Genomic DNA, 16,462 nt, shown 5'->3' on the forward strand with positions numbered 1-16,462 from the left:
TAATACAGTGAGTTTTACCTTTGAGAGTGAAGGAGATAGTCATATCCATGGAGTTGAACTCAGCAGTTGTCCAAAAATTCCAAAAATTGGGGTTATTACAGTCTCCCCTCCTTAAAAGGATTCCGTCTCGGAATCAGATAGAAAACAAATGGGGGTACTCTTCTAGCATTGCACTTTCTAGTTCCCAAGTTAATTTTCTCACATTGTGGTTCTACCACCAAAGTCTGCCTAGTTTGATAACCCTTCTCCTAAGCACTTGTTCTTTTTCGATCTATAACCCTTTATGGTTGCTCCATATAGGTTATGTCTGGTTGCATGCCTATGCGCTCATATGCCCCTATTTGTCTGGCATCCGAATTATACTTCCTTAACATTGATACGTGGAACACGTTATGAACTTGCTACATGTTCGGGGGTAGGGCTAGCTCATATGCTAACTTCCCAATACGTCTTAATACCTCAAAGGGTCCAACAATTCATAGGCTTAGATTTCCTTTCTTTCCGAACCTCATCCATCCTTTCCAAGGGATACCTTTAACATTACTAGGTCCCCTATTTCCTATTCTTTGTCCTTTCGTGTCAAATCAACATACTTCGTGTTCCCATCTTGGGCTACTACCAGCCGTCCTCTGATTAAATCTATTATATCCTTGGTCCTTTGGACCACTGCTGGTCCGAGCATCTTGCGCTCTGCAATCTTCATCCTAACATAAGGGAGTTCGACATTGTCTTCCCTCAAGGATCTCATAAGGCGATACCTCGATACTGACATACGATCGATTATCGTGAGAAAACTTAATCCGCGTTAAGTGATCATTCCAAATTCTTTCAAGTCTATTGCACAGACTCTCATCATAGCTTCTAGCATTATAGCTTTTGCTTCTCAATACTCCTTCTTTTCTGGTTCGTAAGCGTTACTATCTTCCGCACAGAATACTATTCTAGATATACTTTTGCTCATTAGCAATCTATAACCTTTTAATAATTACGTCAACCTTAGTATCACGAATGCGTTAGATTAGGAATACCACCGTACTGATACTACTTCTTTCTAGCTGCTTCTATCTTTAAAAGCTTGATCCATCGTATAGAAGTTAAAGAATATATTGAGAGATCACTATGATCATGAACACTTGTTATATCGCATAGTTAGTACAGAAGGTGGCCAACCTTTAGTACTTGACAAGCAATTAAACAACATGTGGTATCCTACTAGGCTTCTATCACACAGATATATAGTCATTCGGCAATACCTCCCCTTCTGGAAGGATTGTTCTTCTCAGCTTACATGAAATGAAAAGAAGAGAAAAGAACGAATTGAAGAGAATTGTATATGAAAAAAAATACTGCCACAAATATCTGGCTTGGAATCTACCTCTGGACTATAGAGGTTTGTCATAGGAGAACAAAACATATACGTATTTATATCAACATCAAGTATTATTGCATCGCATTTCACATGCTTAAATATTTTTTCTATTCCGTCCATCATTCTATGGACCCATGCTCTTCCTCGAGCTTATACACAATCACCTTTGAAACTCCCTCGACATCGAAAATCGAATCTAGGATCTCATTCTAGACATCATCGCTACTAGAATTCTATGCTTGCATCGCAACCTTCCTCGTATAGTCATACGACCCTCTATTGATAAGGAGGAATAAATATTCAATAGGTAAATAATCTACTTAATTAGTCTATTCAATGATAACTTATACATCACCACGACCCGATTAGTGGTAGTCAATCTCAACATTCATTACAATACAACTCTCACAGTTGTCATTGTCTCATTATTCATAGACTCATTGGAGCATTACTATGGTCCACCACTGACCTATTGTAGTCATTCATTTTCTATGAAATCTTAATAGCTAACCATACGGAGTCCATACATGTCGTATCAAATTCTTTTAAGGAGGCAACATAATTACCATTTCATGATTCATGAAGAACACTCCAGATCCTGGCGTATATTTATGACATGAAGCAGATAAAATTACAGAAGAGTTTCAATCAAAGCAACGATAGCAGGTTAATACCATTCTTAATCATATGTCTTTATTAGGAGACATAAATCTCAAAGGTTCATTTAGACCTTTCGTTACATGGTCCTGGCTTATCTCAAGATATGACCTTATAAGATAGATAGCCCGCTCACGGCGATTACATAAATTAAATCTTTACCGAACTACTATCACGGTTGAGTATCGCACAATCATCAGAAGGAATGTCAATCTTCCAAACCATAATACAACCTTCACGGCTTCAACCATCATCACTGTATTCCTCTGGCACGAGCGCCTATAATTGCTCTCTTGCACTTAGAGTGTCGGCCACCTCATTGGCCTTTCCTGATAGTAATAGTTCCTTATAATCAATGTCTTTTAACCACCTTCAACTAAATTTTCTACCTCATTTCAATCACTGCTTATGTGAAAATGCTTTTCTTAAGTCCCGGTGAGAAAGAAAAAAAACTCACCATTTTTCCGTAAGTCATTGCCTTAGTCTTTAGATGTGAATATTGTCACGGCTGACTCTCGATCATACTTAGGAAGTCTCTTATCATGGGTCCTTCTTGTTTTCACCAATCTTGACCCTCATTGGGTCGATCTATATTTTCTTATGGTTCAACACGTGCCCCACCTGTCATTATTATAATTACGTCATATTTCCTTCATCAAAATTTCTATTCTTGAGAACTTTGATTATTACCTTTCTCCTTGTAAAACCTCTAAGGTTATCCTTAAATCCTTCATCAGGTACACCCTAGGCACAGGGCATATCAAGATACCATTTACTAATACCAGAATTATTGTCTATATAGTTCTGAAAAATTTCTCCACTAATCCTTAAAGGTTGTTGTTACCTTAATCATTTCCAATTTATACTGTCAAAACTCATACTATCCCTATTAAGGGTGAAATTCCAACCTTTATGCATTCCCCTAGGATTCATTCTAAGTTACAGATGCTCTATCCTTGATCCCACCTTTAAAAAGGTACATGCATCCTTCCATGGATAATTCAAGTCATATATCCCTGTAAGGGTGTCTTATTCAATCATTCCCACCAGATAGTCTATACCAATTTCACAATAGCATCCTTATTCAAACTGAGGTCAACACATATGGCCTTCAAAAGATAACAATGGTTACCCGCTTTTCTTTCCTAATTTGGTAATGACAACAGGGATATCCTGGAAGATATTGGTCGTGTTCAACGTGAACTTCTTCTTAATAATTCCTCATTTACTTTTGTTGTTTATCTCAACAGTCATCTCAATGTTGGGATGTCTTTCATACCCGGCGTCTCCCTTTCTGGGTATCATGCCACCGGTCTTACACTTCACATTCTTGAAGGTCACTTCCTTCATCTAATTTTCCTAATTTCCTACTTTCTTGTCTCCTCAGTCTATCCGCGTCTCATTATTTATCCTTCGAACTATCTCAAGGTTTCCTCGAATTCTCCCAACTTAAAGGGGGTACAATATGTACATCTCTTATGCCTTCAACCATCAACTTTAACTCATAGTGAATCATTCTCATCCAGACGATCACATACTTTTCTATTTCTATTACTATGATTCTTTAGGGTTTCCTCATACCCAACTCCCTTATCATTCCTCAAACTCTATTGCCTTTATATTCCTTTCCACTTCAGTTTCTTTTTATTTTCCTTTCTCTTACAATCATTTCATGAACCCATTAATTATTTACTTCAAACATCACGTCGTTCCGGGATTCTTGTCCTCAGAACGAATCTTTACAACTTTTACAACTTAGATTCATAATTCATCATACTCGTCCGCCTTTGTTCTGGCTCTAAAGCTTTTACACTATCTCTCTATCTTCCTTAGCCTTCCACCAGCGGGTGGTCTCTCTCTTAGGAAGGTAAGTGACAAAACAGTCTTTTGTGCTTCATCAATCATTTAGAATCTCAAATGATTCTCATATTTCCTTTAGCCAGGCTCTTGCCTCGACTGGGTCAGCTTGTTCCTTGGAACTCTGAGAGCTTAGCGACTTAAAGGTCCTGAAAGAATTTCTCACCGCATTGTTTCCTCAGGGTGGTGATTGGGGATAATAGTCTAAGTTCTGTCTAGAAAGGTCCATAAATTGTCGTATAGGAGTACCGTCTCGGGTCTCCTTTCCTTACTCGACTTCTGTTTCCTTAGTCTGAACGTTCCCTCCTCCTCCCCATAATCAGGGTCATCCTACATGTTTTAAATCCTCATTTTCCACTTCATTATGTTATGGGTTCCTTCTATCTTGATGGCGACCTCCCTGACTATCACGTTCAGGGTTTGCTCTAAATCTTATCCCTCAAATTAGCTTTCATCTAAGATCTCATCTTTAAGCTCTTGAACATTTGGAACCCAAATTCTGTAGGAATACCTCATTATTCCCTTATCATCTTTCTCGGTATTAATCTCTTATCTATTTGTTGGCTCTCTGCCTTCATTCATCACTTTTTCTAGCACAATATATTCTTATCCAATAATTCGGACTGTATTGCAATCTCAAACAGCTTTTCGGTACCGGCTCCGGTTACCTTCACTTCTATTTCCATTTTCTCAAAATCTCTTATCAACTCTTCAGAAGACATTATCATCTTGAGTCTCTCCTCTCTACTAAGGGTGTTAGCCACCACATTGGCTTTACCTGGCTGATAAATAATCTCATAATCATAATCCTTGATTAGCTCTAACCACCTCCTCTGGCGCATGTTGAGCTCTTTCTGCGTGAAAATGCACTAGAGCACTTATGGCTTGTGTAAATCTCGCACTTCTCTCCATACAAGTAGTGCCTCCAATCTTTAGGGAAAAACTATTGCCACGAGCCCAAGCTCATGGGTGGGGATATCGAATTTTATATTCCCATAATTGTCTTGACGCGTACGCGATTACCTTGCGGTGGTGTATAAGAAGCACCCTAATTCCTTATGCGAAGCGTCACTACAAATCACAAAATCTCTTCTTTTTTTTTCTCCGGCAACGCCAACACAGGGGCCGTCACCAAACTTTTCTTCAGTTCTTGGAAGTTGTTCTCACATTTCTGTGTCCATTCAAACTTCTCAGTCTTACGAGTAAGCCGCGTTAAAGGGCTACTATCTTTACAAACTTGAACAAACCTCCGGTTGTGACCGGCCAATCCTACCTCTGGTAGTTTCCCTAACCATGGTCATCAATTCCTCAGTGGTCCTTTATTCATTCTTGTCAGGATCCTCCACGGGATCCTCCTCAGTAACAATCTCTTATAGGACAACATCCTCAACCGCTACATCCTCAATATGAACATCATCCGGTCCTGCGTTAGGACGCTCTATCGGATCCATAATCCGATCTCCAATTAGTAATAAAAAAAATCATCGCGCTGTTGCTCCTCAACCTCAGGGTTCGGAGTCCCGCTACCATATACGATAACGAACTACGCTTCTATCACGATATCTATAAGTGTTCCCATAAGGGTTTTAACTGTCAGTACTATGTTAGGTAGCCCGACTATGAACTTGGCAAGAGTTCTTATTATCTTAGTGAACTTATTATCTTAACGCCACATCATCTCTGAGGTTTATAACGCTTAGCTCTGATACCATTTCTGTAACACCCCCAAATCCGGGGTCGGGGATTCGGGTTGTCACGAGTTCCATTTCCCTTATCAATACTAAATCTTAACAGTCAACCAACTACTGCGTACTGTGCCCCAGAAATATACACACACCACAAGTTATAGTCTCAGAGATGAATACCAAAAATAACACAAGTCATTTTATTCGACAATTATAAGTCATTACACCTCAAAAGGGTTTCTGAATAAATTTACATATTTTTTGCCATTATTACAATTCATAATATACAGAAGTCTGGTACATCAATAGTTGAAAACCTAGCCTATTGGTAGTCCCTACCTCAGCTACGGCGGCATCAACGCCTACAGGAAACTGCGGAATGTTTCCTATCCGCTCGCGAATTGGGAGCTTGATCCTGTTCATCTTGTCTATCTGTTGTTGTGTGATGAAAGAAGAAAGCAAGGGTGAGCAACAAGCCCACCGAAATAATATGTATAATAATTAACAATATATGAGCATTCTCATAGTACTCAAGAAAGTCTTGATTAAGAAGAAATGAACCAAGTTGATATCTTAACGCGACTAAGTCGCAAAATATTCAGTATATACATACATATATACTTTTCTCAATCTTTGAAATCCTCTGACATGTATAATATACATAAAGTTCCAGTTTATAACTGTATAAAAATATCGTTGCAAGGTGATTTCATATATCTAACCTTGTCTCAATGTTTTTCTGAAAATCTTTGATATGCATAAGATAATCATTTACTAGATATAAGTTTAAAAGATGAATTACAAGATACTCCAATATACTTATATATTTTCCGAATACTACTTGAACTACCACCATTCAAGTTATAATTAGTTTCAAAAGTTCATCACACTGATGAGACTACAAGATAAGACTTGAATAGATCCGATCTTTGAAATATCATTATAAATAATGAAGTTACGAGATACTTCATTAAGTCCTGATATATATACACACCTATATATATATACATTTCATACACTCCTTGAAAACCTCTGTTATGAAAATTATAAACAGAGTTGTAATATCCAATGAATTTGAAAAGGAGAAAACCTTGGCATAAACCTGATATCTTGCTGATCAGGCAAAGATACCAATAAGTAACCTTTTCTACTAGTAGATGGACGAATTCCCCACTGGTCATCACCCTGGCCGCAATAGGACCTTATGCTGGACTGCCACTCAGCCACTTACGCATTTGATGGACTCTCACTGAGCCACTTACACTTTCATGGACGCCCACTGAGCCCATGTTGCTTATGCCGACTCAAATATATGAACTTACTTCCCGAAAGATGGGCAAGTAATCAAGATTTTTTCTCAAAACAGCAACCTCGTTGCGAATGTAAAATACACCACTGAGCCGGATCACTCAGGTCTTGAGCGAGTATTTAAATCCCCTTCGAAAGGAAGATCTTAAATATCAAAATGAGTTTTGGGATCCGCTCTAACTTTTAAAAATCATTTTGAAGACTCGAAAACATTTTTAAGAATGTTTGGAGTAATGCTGATTTAATGAAATAAATCAGTCCCGATATTGAAGAAAATATCTGAATATTATTAAATAATATTCAAAAGTCAAAAGTCCTCAAATGAATATTCAAAAATAATATTCATTAAATAAAATAACGGAGTCATAAATCCTCGAATGAATATTCAAAAATAAGATTCATTAAATAAAATAACGGAGTCATAAATCCTCGAATGAATATTCAAAATAATATTCATTAAATAAATAAAATAAAGTTATCGAATAAACCTTATTCGATTAATAGTTTTGAAAACTATATCAATATATATATATATCTATATATAAATATAAATATATATATATATATATATTATACTCGGGAACATCGACTCCCGGTTTAGAAAAATGTTCACCTTTGGGTCCCCTATACTAAGGGTATACGCAACTACTGCTTATCTCTAACATAGGTATTATGCAACTATAAACATTGAAATCAACAGATAGATAACCAGATTACGAAACAGACATGCATATATATACCATCTCAGCATGCTTCAATATATCGCAAAATTTGCTAATTAACCAACATGCATCTATCACAAGATAATGCATATACATATATACATCACCACAATAGTATAACAGGTAGAAAACTTGCCTGAGTACTCCCGGATAGACTTAAGCTTAGAGTGGGTCCGATAACCTATGAACAACAACATAAGTTGGAATTAAACCCCGGTCGCTTAAGAAACTAGACTTTAACCAATTGAACCCTAACGTTCGCTTATGGTCACTCATACGCTTAACGAATCACCTAAGTCGTTCGAGTACCCTCGGCTCCACCATTTTTAATAAATTAACCATTAAGATTTTTAAGGCGATTCTTTCGCGAGTACCTTACCAACTGCCTATTCCACTTTACATAATTGTTTCATATTCCAATTAGTCATTTAAAGTCTGTAACCAAGGTTTCAAAGTAAGGCGAGGGGTAATGGTTCGTTCGCGAAACGCCGTTACTTAAAACGGTCGTTTCTCCTAAACCGTACATTGGATTCAAACGAACCACATATCAAAACGAAGCTCGTAACATGAACTATCTAATCATGGCAGTCGTAAAAATCTAACAGTGAGTTCTCGGGTCCTGATATTAAGAACAAAACAGTCTAAAGTAAATCGGACATTACGACGACTATGTTTACGCGATTACCAATTTTTTATCCTACTCCAAATCAACCACCAATCAACCACAATTCAACCATACCACCAAACTCCATACATACAATGCTACAACAGCCCCAACAACTCAATATTTCCAATTTTATACTACTTCCCAACATGAACTAAAAGCTTTACTTAAGTTCTTTAACTAATCAACAAGGTTTACAACTCCAAACACATCACAAAACCAACACATCTCTAAATACATAATAATCAAGCTTCTCATGAACCATACCAAACACAAAAGCTCTAAATATACAAAAGTAGGGCTAGGGTATGAGATTATACCTTCCTTGGTGAGTAAAAGTAACTAAGGAGCTTGGAATCACCCTTGAAAGTCCTTACCAAAGCTTAATCTAAACAAAAACTCAAGAACAAAATTTCAAGTTCTTGAAAAACACTATTCACCAAGAACTTTGATGAATTGATTAGCTATGTTAAACATGGAATCTTGAGCTTTTATGGCTCATCTAAGTTATGAATTATGGAAGCTAAAGAAACAAACCTCTTGAATTATGAAGGTGTGTAGCTTGATTTTTGAAATTTTTCCTTTGCTTTTCATGGAAAAGCCGAGAGCAATAGATGGGGGAAGAAGAGAAATGAGTTTGTTTTGGTTGCTTTTGATTTTGGTGTTTGTGAAATGAATACTTGGTGGAGATTTCTTTGATAAAGTGATTACATCACTTGGATGACCTCACCTCCAAGCCACATGTCTTTCCCTTAAGGTTTGATGATGTCACCTTCTCTTTTAACCACTTGTTTTAGCTTTTCTTGGAAGCTTACTTCTCATTCTACTTGTATGTGCTTGTCCCTTGGTCGTTTATTTGTTTTACGGTTCGCTTAACTCTATTCTCTTTCGTTGTTTGAGGGATCACATCCGGGATCTTATTACTTGGGTTCCCCTAAATATTTCTCAATATCTTATAATCCTTTAATGATCCTCTCTTATAATCCTTGAATTTAAATCCCTTTAACCATGTTACCATATACTCAATTCTTTCGGTATCTGGTGGATTTTCGGGAAAAATCAAAGTGTTCGGATTTGGATTCTGACGATCTTGACATACACTTATATACCACATAGAGTACTAATAATATCTCAGAAGATCAATAAAAGAACCCCTACATAGTGTGGTATGAAAAGTTTTCTTATTCAGCATAATCGGCAAAATCACTATTCATAAGGGTTTCAAAAATTCAAAAAATTGGTGTTATTACAATCAGCCTTCGCATGTAGGCTCCGGGTTATGCAAATCAATCTAGCAACCCGGGAGTTAGCCTGAAATCATTATACATCACGCTAAGATGATACGAATACAAGAAAATAAAAACGAGGCAAGTACAAAATCGAATGGTACGAGAAAAGAACTTACAGCAGTAATGTCCTCCTGAAGCCCGACCAGGAAGTCGTCAAGAGGCTCCTTTCGGTATTTCTTCCTCTCCGCCGTGCTAGCGTAGTTCTCAAAGAGCTCCCTCCGGCGAGTCTCCGGGGTGAAGCTAGCCAGCAAGGCCTTCAAAGTTTCCGGGGTATCCGGGGCCAGTTCAACAGCAGCCTTCTTGGTAACATGACCCTCAGACCCTTCTCCTCCTTTCTCCCCGGAACCCGAAGGAGCACTCTTCCTTTTCCGACTTGTCACGTCCCCTTGCTGCACATCGTCGGCCCGGGGTTCGTTGATCACGATCGTTGTCCTCCTCGGGCGAGAACGCGCCACCATCCGGGCTGCATCTTCACCCTCACCAACCTTCTTCTTCCCGGAATCCAAGCTCGTCATTCCTCCAATCCTTCGCAGCTTGGCCGACAAGTCCTTAAGCTGAGCAGACATGTTTGGGGGATAGGGAATTAGCTTCGGAATACCTGAAGAGGAGACAACAAAATATCAGTCCCGGATACAAACAATCAATAAAAGTTAGAGCAACGAAATAAAGCTAAGGCAAAAGACTTACATCCGGCAGCATACATATTTTCATTGCTAGTAAAATAGTCCTGGGTCCATTGCGTCCCAAGTGCCCCACAGAAGGCATAAACCATCACGAGAGCTGCTTGCCCGAGCCGCTGGACCGGAAATCTATATATTTTAATTTCGAGTTTATGGAGTGGCATGAACTCCAGATCCCCACCCTGGACAAAAATGAACTCCCGGTGCCATCTCTTAAGCGACGTCAACATGCTGACCGAGAGAAGTATCTTATCGGAAGGATATCCACAGTCCTCGATCCTAAACATGAACTCATAAATTGGCCGAGCGGTGGACCTCTTAATCTTGAAAATATGGTGGAAAAGTTTGAATGTGGGAAGGTAATTTTAGGCGTGGGAACAGGCTAAAACCAACTTTTCCACTTCACCGAATTCGGGGCCAGCTGGGTGAAAGGAATCCCGTAAACATCCCGGCATAGGGATTTGGTGAATTGATGTAATCCGAGGCGCATGCCCCGGAGGTGCTCTAAAGGAATACCAACCCATCCCCCATCCGGTCTGTGATACACCCTCTCGTGCTCCTCGGGCCATCTCCATTGGTATTTTTCCTCAAGGTTAAATGCGAGCCTAAGAGCACTATCTACCTCGGCATCTGTATACTTGTCCAGAATCTCCTTGTGAACCGCCCCACACTCATACCGGGTCCCTGGGGCGGTAAAAAACTTCCGGTTCATATCGTCCTCGTCATAAGGCTCCCTACCACCTAACCCATCTGGGCCCCCGTACGCCTCGAATAAATCTCTGTAATAAAAGCCCAGGGGCTTAGGGTTCACTCGACACTGGATAAAATATTCGTCCACATCTTCCCAAGACCCATCCGGGTTGGAAAGAGTACCCCCGGGGCCTAAAAATAAGGTTTGGCCTAAAACTTGTTTAGGCTGGTCAACCCGGGGAGGCATCTCTACAAATTTACTGCTAGAAGGGGAAGAAGGGTAGAAGGAGTTAAGTTCGCCTAATCCGACAGGACGCTCGGGATACCGGTTCCTAAGAGTAGCAGTACGCTTAAAACGGCTACCTGGCATATACTATGTGTATCTATATAAACGCACCCCGGAGTCAATGCCAAACTCGTACCCAACAACAGCAAAAACAAAAAAAAGAAGAGTTTAGAAACAAATCATGCACAAATCTCAACCCAAAAGCAATATCTACAACACATACACACAATTATAACCAAAAACACATATCAAGAACATAGCCCGGACCCTTCAACTTTTTACACTACCAAAAATCCACTTTTTCGCATACTAAACTACCAAAATCCATGTTATTTACACAAATGAAACACAAAGCCATTGAAAAAGCTATGTGAAACTTACACAACTGCACAGATTCAAGGTCAAAGCAACAAGGCAGTTACGAAACTCGAACAAGAAATACAAAGTAGCGAAGCAAAATGACTACATGCATCGCGAAAATGAAAGAAAAGAAATGAAAGAAGGAAGCAAAATAATCGAGACACTTACAAAGTGGCAGGAGAAAGAAGTGTGGCTTCGACAACAAATGCTCCAAAGAATCTCTGTAAAAATCTCTCTTGGCTCTCTCTGTGGAAATGTATGCGTAAAAGAAAAAAGAAGGGGAGAGGACGGTATTTATAAAGAAAAAAAAGACAGGTGAAAGGTTTTTTGAAGTAAAATTAACCCCACCCACGTGGCAGCCCCCGATTGGTCCCAAAAAATAACTGCATAGCAGTTATTACACGACCTGTCACGTAATCATCACGTGAGCGCGTCTTTTTAGGAGAAAAAAGGGGGAAGTTAAAGAATGGCACACTCAAAAGATACGCATAAACATATGTGTCTTTGACCCCGGCTGGAATCCTAACAGTCGCCTGACACTCCGGACTTGTAGTGTCAGCTTTTCAGGGTCCGGTAAATCAAATTTCAGGATCGTCCTTATCCACGAACCTCACCCAAAATTTAAAATTCAAACCAACTGACCAACCAAGTCAACCCCGGAGCCTCATTCCCATTTGACCCCGGGGTTAGGGGGCAACAAATCAAGTAAACCCCAAAATTTTTCTAAGTACTTCAAGGAATCCCACCTTGGACTGAAATCAGGTGACTAACCAAGTCAACCTCGGAGTCTCATTCCCATTTGACCCCGGGGTTAGGGGCAACAAATCAAGTAAACCCTCAAAATTATTTTCAAGGTACTTCAAGGAATCCTACCTTGGAGTTAACTCACAGGACTAAACAAGTCAACCCCGGAGTCTCATCCCCATTTGACCCCGGGGTTGTGGGCAACAAATCAAATAAACCCCCAAAAAATTTTCCTAAGGCGTCGCGGCACAATGATAATTACTCTACTCCCCCATCCGGGTAAACCCGCATAAGGGAGTGGGGGGCAAATGATAGCCTATAATAATACAGGCCCAATAACAGAGGCCCGGGGCCCAATTACAAGAGCCCAGGAAGCACTCAGGTATAACCTTGAAGGGCCCAGGACGTGTGGCAACATCACCACCGTCCAGGTACCCCGGATCCAGAACGTTCCTACGGTCCGGATTCGATAGTACCCTGACGCATCCCAGGCGTCCACATCCCCTACAGTCCAAAAGGCACACCTACGGTCCAGATTAAAAGGTACAAACCCCTAAATCCTAATAGGGGGCCTATAAAAGGCAGGACAGAAGGAAGGTTACAGGTGACATACTCTCTCTCACATATACTTACATACACATACGTACACACCATAAATATACTCGCATAATTCCCGTTTTGCCCCCTTGTCTCCTTAGAGCCCTTTCTCATTCTTACGCCGGAGGTGCCGAGGGGACGCCACCCCCCTCCGGTTCTGTTTTGTAGGTTCCCACCCTACAGCTACACCGCTCGCCGCCGCCATTTCTGTCCAAACGGAGTTTGAGTTTGGGCTCGGCAAGGAGAAGGCCCCGGGGCGATTTGGGATTATCATTTATATTTAATGAATGAATATAAACAGGGTGGTAAGTGTACGTTTAAACGAAACTATTAAACTTAATATTTAGAATGCCATTAGTATGTTTACAAATAAAAAACTACAAATTAACATATATGTTGAATATAGAGTTGAGCAAAATCTTGAATTTTATTTAAATAAACTATATGTACTGTTCTATATTATTATTGAGTTCACTACGAATTTACAATTAACTTACTCAATTTAAAAAGTTAAAAAATGCATAACTGAAGTCAGGATGACTTGCAATCATAATATACATTAATGTAAAATTTACATTATTGTTAATATTAAAGTTGATTTTAATGAAAAATATTAGTTTTTGAAATTCAACGTATGTATGTATGGGAAAGTGTTAGTTTTTTATTTAAACTACTGTTAACAGAGTAAGATTAAGTTATATGTATGTGTGTGGGCTAGCATATAAATTATTGTATGTTACATCTCTTAGTAAATTATGATGGTTTCAATTATTTATATGCTAAATATCTGATTTATGTACATGCATAATCATTATTAACATCTAGTGAGATAATTGATTACTTAAATAACATGCATTTATAATTATACAAAAATTAAAATTATGTAATAAATAAATTGCTATAATTTATATATGGTATTCACATTATCACTGACAAGCAATCCATATCTATTATTACGCAACCGGGTATCAATCATGGTTGTAAAATAAAAATGAATTATATATTTTTAAGACTTATTATTGATATTCATGATTTTTTCAAGAATTCGAAAGAAAAATTTATATCGTTATTTAAACCGTTTTTAAATTTCTTTCATTACGACTCTAATATTTCTTAATATAATAATTTGATAACATTATCTTATTTAAATAAGAATATGATGTAAATATTTTTTAAGTCTTAATATATTCTTTAAAATACTAAAATTCATCAATTTACATTTGGTTATAGTAGAGTTGAAGAAAAATCTGTAGAATTGGTCAAGAAAAATATTTATTTTCTTGACACATATTTATAGGTATCTATTTGGTATTTTGTACGATTTTAGTGATCAAAATAATATCTCATCACTTCTATATATAATAGAAGAACAAGGGTATAATTTCATGGGATTAAAATGTCTCATTGAAAAGACTAAATTACCCCTGTTTTTAATATTTATATAAAATATGTGATTTGTGGGAATTGAACTCAAGTTATTTCATTTAACTATACAACCTCTTACCACTACACTATATTGTCACATGTGCTTTTTATCATACACATAATATGTAAGTGTGTTAAATAAATATTTTGTTTAACTTTAAAGATACTATTTGAATTGCGCAAAAAAATGATAGTTAGTTGAATATTTGTACAATTAATTTTAAAGAATTGAATTCCAGATATAAAATTAGGCATAGTACATAAATAGATTATTATCTTATTTATTAATCATTTTTTAGTTTGAAAATATATCTCATATATTTTTAACACATTTTTTTATTATAAAAAGTAATTAGAATGTACATATATAATTTTTTTAAAAATATTGAAAATAGAATCGCTTATATATAAATAATCTATATTGGTATTATATATTTAGATAAGTTCGAATTATAATGAGTCAATGCATTTTAGAACTTGACCCATTGTTCAAAAAATACTCGAAATTTGACTAAATAACCCGGCCGAAAAATATCGTCACATTCTATGTTTAGTAAATTTAAATTACAAGTTCGGCAAGAATATCATACCAATAATGTGATTTTTTTTAATATCTTATGTTAATATAAATTAATGTGTTTAAGGTTTTTATATGATCAAATGAATTGATTATTTATATAAAAACTACTAACTTCACTGGTAACGCATTATTATTTTTGGGATTTTTCCCAATTTTAAGAATATTTGAAATTTGAAATTAGATCACTCTAGATTTGTTAAAACTACGATGATATATTAATTCGATTTATTTTTCATTTTTCACTTTAAAAAAACTAACTTTTTAAAAAGAATTCATTTAGATTAGCAATATTCATTGATCAAGATAATATTGTACAAATATTTTGAATTATTTTAATATTTTGAATTATTCAAATAAAAGTTATATCTATACTATATTGTATCATTTGATTCAATACATTTTATATTATTTAAGAAAAAAACATATATTGTTCAATAATTTGAAGAAATTAACCAGTTCAACTGATATTTATAAAACTTTAGCAAACATAATTTTTTTAATTTTAGAAGAATAATATAAAAAATAGTTATAATTTTTTTTATAAAAATAAATATTTTCTAAAAAAATCTAGATATATTATCTAAAATAGTTGTAAATAAAACCTAGAGCCGCCCCCATCTTTTCTGTAGAGCCGTATGCATCTTAAACATCAAAATCGGAAGGGCTTCCACCGGTTTAAACTGGGGGAATGCCCTAAATCCTTGTACTTGTTTAACTTGTTTCTTTAAATAATTTTCTTCTTACGGGAAGAATTTCTATCATTTTAATTAAGTTTGGTTTATTTTTCTAGATTTACATCATCAGGGCTTTCAATTGACTTTTGTGGTTTTCAATTTACATTTTCAATTCAAACGAGATTTATTAGAGTCGAGAGTTAAAAGCCTATTTTGTGGTTTTGACTGTTTAATCTAAGTTTTTTTCAATTTTATTTATTTTGGTTTGTTTTTATTTCGGATTTTGGCTTGTATTCTCAGGTTGTTTTCTCTTTTTGGTGAGAGTTTTGTTTTTTCGCTTTTTCATTATAAGCGGGAGTCTGTATTTGATAATAAAATTTTGAAATCGTATTTCTGGTTGATTGCTTAAATTATAATTCCAGCGGGACATGATGAAGATAATACCAGTAATTCAACGAGAATGTATGAAGTGGATACTTGTAATTGTACATATAGTATCTTCAAAATATCGTTTAACTTTCTTTTCATGATAATAGACGATTACAATTTATTGTTTGTTCAACTTGAGTTGTATGACTTTTTATTATTGAATTAATAATTTTTTTTTCAAACATATATCATCTAAAATACTAAAATTCACAACTTTTTATTTAATTATAGTGGCATTAAATAAAAATGTGTATAACCTAATAAAATATAATATTTACCTTCTCGATTCATATTTAGAGATATTTTTTTGATATTTTATACAATTTTGATGATCAAAATGATATCATATCACATTTAATTAGTGTCTATTTTTAACACTTAACACTGTTGTGAACTATGGCTTAGAGTTTTTACACTGACATCCCACTCTCAGTCAAAATCATACC

The sequence above is a fragment of the Apium graveolens genome, chromosome 3 (assembly GCF_009905375.1).
Source record: "Apium graveolens cultivar Ventura chromosome 3, ASM990537v1, whole genome shotgun sequence".
NCBI classification, from domain to species: Eukaryota; Viridiplantae; Streptophyta; class Magnoliopsida; order Apiales; family Apiaceae; genus Apium; species Apium graveolens.